General features: G+C 34.3%; 1 protein-coding gene across 1 annotated transcript in view; it reads right to left on the bottom strand.

Annotated features, from left to right (window-relative positions):
* Positions 1-3,071, bottom strand: part of LOC111083291 (myotubularin-related protein 4-like) — a gene marked incomplete at its 3' end in the record, with an annotated part of 11,636 nt that extends 8,565 nt beyond the window's left edge. Inside the window, exon 1 of the mRNA XM_022379700.1 lies at positions 2,909-3,071. The remainder of the gene's footprint in view (positions 1-2,908) is intronic.
* Positions 3,072-3,780: the final 709 nt, after the last annotated feature.

Here is a 3,780-nt window from a genome sequence, read left to right as displayed (position 1 = left end):
CAAAGGAAAATCTTATCTTATTCCTCTGTTATAATTTTTCGAGGATATTACTTTTTATCTGGATAAAGGAAAGTGTGCAGACTTAAGAGTACTTAAATTGTCCAAAAGTTTTTGATAAGGTGAGAAACAAAAGATAAGAAACTCACATCAAAATGCATTGGACAAAAAGGCTAATTAATTGGATTGTTGTGAGATCACATGAGAGAAAGAAAAAAGTTGTTGTTATTAATGGAGTTCAGTCAAACCAAACCCTTGTTACTAGCACAATGCCTATGGGGTCAGTGCCTTGGCTTTAATATTTACATTAATGATACTGATAAAAGCACAGTCAGTAAATCAATAAAGTTTGCTGATGACAATAAGCTCTTGGGTATTTCTAGCTGTACTGAGGTATTACAAAATGACTTGGATCAATTAGTAAACCAGACTTATATATTGCAAATGATCTTTAATCACATTAATAGGAAGATAATGCATCTGAGCTATAGTAAATTGGATCACAATTATAATATAGAAAGAAACCCACTTAACAGCTTGACTAAAGAACTGGATTTTTGTACAGTGATGAATAGTAACTCAAGCCATCACATTTTAGGGTGCATTTATAAACATACTCATTACAAGTTGAAAGAAGTTGTTACCCCTTTCTCTATACACTTAACTAGTTATGTTAGGCCTTACATGGAATACTGAGTACCTATTGGTCTCATCTGTTGGGTTCCAAGGAGGGTTAGTACTAGGAATAGCACTATTATTACTCCAAGGATGGAAGGGAAATCTTATACAAGTAGGGTGAAAAGAAAGAATGTTATAAGGTGGTCTAACTGAAGCTTACAAGATTTTTAAACAGATCAATAGGATTATGGCTTCATTTCTTTTTGCTGTAACATGTTAAAAGAATGAGAAGACACAAGTTTAAGATTTGTAAAAGAAGCTGACGGTAACTTACAACTCAGTCATCCTGTTGGAGAAATCTAACAAAGCTGACGGTAACTTACAACTCAGTCATCCTGTTGGAGAAATCTAACAAAGCTGATGCTAACTTACAACTCAGTCATCCTGTTGGAGAAATCTAACAAAGCTGATGGTAACTTACAACTCAGTCATCCTGTTAGAGAAATCTTACACATCTGACAGTAACTTAGTACTCAGTCATCCTGTTAGAGAAATCTAACACAACTGACAGTAACTTAGAACTCAGTCATCCTGTTAGAGAAATCTCACAAAGCTGACGGTAACTTACAGCTCAGTCATCCTGTTAGAGAAATCTAAAACAGCTGACAGTAACTCAGTCACCCTGTTAGAGAGATAAAGCTGCCTTGAGTCTAACCTGGTGTTAGATTTCTCTAGCATGGTGACTGAGTTGTAAGTTACCGTCAGCTTTGTTAGATTTCTCTAACAGGATGACTGAGTTGTAAGTTACCGTCAGCTTTGTTAGATTTCTCCAACAGGATGACTGAGTTGCAAGTTACCGTCAGCTGTGTTAGATTTCTCTAACATGGTGACTGAGTAGTAAATGTGTTAGAGTCCAGCACTTTACAGGAGTGGAACTGATTTCCTGAGTAAATGGTGGGGCTCAATTTTTATTTTTTAAAGGGTGGGTGTGAAAGGACAGCCTTTAAGGACCACATGAAACCTTGTTGTTGTTTATTCTTTATGCTAATCCATTTGTATAAAGAGAGAAATAATTATGTCTGTTGACTCATAATGAATGATTATAAATTACCCCTTTAACTGTATTAGCTTTAGTGTCAGCAACAGAACATTTCTGTTTAAAAGCTAGAGACACACCCACCCACCCCTCAAGAGAAAGTGATGGACCAACTCTCATGTACATTACTAAACATGTTGGAAGGAAGTGGCAATGGCATTACTGACCAAGACCATTCCTTCACTGGCTTTAAGTTAGATGTCTAAACTAAACATCAAAACTTGCACAAGCCTAATGATATCATTTTACTTTATTTCATAAGCATAAAATATTGTTGTTACATTAAACACATCAACATTAAGCAAGCCATTTTAAGAGGGTTCTGCAGATGATGAAGATATTTGAATGCAAAGCTCTTGACATTTTGCAATATTTAATTTAAATCTGTTTAAGTATCTCATTAATTTTATTATCTGTAGTAATTTGGTGTTCATAATTACAAGATTGGCAAGTATAACTAGTAGAAGTAAACTAAACTAGGACTTTGTATGCATCATCTATTTTCATAATTAATGTTGAGATGTTAGGATTAGGGGGAGCACGAGTGTAAATTTTGGCATGGTAGGAGTCATCTTCAGCTGATAGGTTTTCTAACAGGGTGGCTGACCTTTGGATTTGGTTGCCTTCAGATGTGGTGGGTGCAGTAAATTCAAGAGAATGCTTGATAAATATTTAAAAGTAAGGGTTGGATCCGAGTATTTTTTTTTTAGTTTCGTTTCGTGGATGAGAGGACCTGGCATTAATTAGTAGCAAGGACCTTTGTTCAATTGTTGTTCTTAAATATTATGTTATTCGATTGTCTTTGAAACTAGGATCTACGTAAACTATAATAATAATTAATATTATTAAAGGAACCCACATTTCCTTCTCGGTATTTCCGCAAATAGTTCAAACCAAACAAAATTAGGCCTAACTAATTGTATTGCAAACATTGAATATATATATGTTTTACAACCAACTGTACCATGTCTAGGTGAAGGAATAAGCAAGAAATTTACATATATGTTTACATATATATCAACATTCGTTAATTTTCATAACAGTCAGATTTAAATGCATGACATTCAACTAATACTAACAATATTACTACTAGTATTTTAGCACTACACAGTACTGTACTGTACAGTGGTTGCTACTGGCAGTACTGCTAAATGAGACAGAGTAGTCATCCATGTCTAAATGAGAAAAAAATCTTACTCTTAGTTAATATCCTCAGTGCGTTCTGAAACCTTTACTGTTTACGATAACTAAAGACACCTACACCTGTTGACCAAAGTAAAACTATTACAGCGTATAGTTAACGTATTTAGCAAACTTCCTGAATGATAAAATTTAGGTCACCAAAATCACCATTATATACTACTACTATTTATCTTATAAATGTAGGAATTCTGGGATATGGACAGCCGGAAAATCACTCGCCATCTAGGAGAGAAGTTAATACCAATAAAAATAAATATAACAAAGATGTTATAATAATGATTGGAAATGGCTTGAATGGGTAATGAAGAAAAACTTTAATATAAGTTTAACATAACAGCAAATATACAACGTTTCGACAAGGTGACCTCGTTGAAACGTTGTACATTTCCTGTTATGTTAAAATATATTAAAGTTTTTCTTCATTACCCATTCACGCCATCTCCAAACATTATTAGTCTGAAAGAGGGTTCCTCGTCATCGAATTCGAAAGATGTTATAAACAACGTGATAGTTACATGTCAACTTCTGAACTTGTACTCCACTTGCTTGAAAGCTTTGGGGTTCAAATAAGTCTTAATTATACACGAATTATTTGTTCAAAATGTATTTTTAACTCATTCTGAATCTTGGACATTTTAGTTTAACCTTTAATTTAACTAAGGGGTCAAATCATAGGCACTATTTAAATTCGTAATCGATGGCGTTATTTTATGTTTTTGTCAAAAATGATACTGTTGCGTCAGCGAGTCACATGACTAGTGTGACGCCACGTTTCTACAACTATCCTGTACCTTGGCGAATGCTCTAGCATTTACTAGATACAGGGTAGTCTGGTATATAAAAGAGGGTGACAACGTGACGGGACA

This window comes from Limulus polyphemus, unplaced genomic scaffold (assembly GCF_000517525.1).
Source record: "Limulus polyphemus unplaced genomic scaffold, Limulus_polyphemus-2.1.2 Scaffold8916, whole genome shotgun sequence".
Classification (NCBI taxonomy): Eukaryota; Metazoa; Arthropoda; class Merostomata; order Xiphosura; family Limulidae; genus Limulus; species Limulus polyphemus.
Note: the sequence above shows the minus strand (reverse complement) of the source record. Positions and strands in the feature narration are given on the sequence as shown.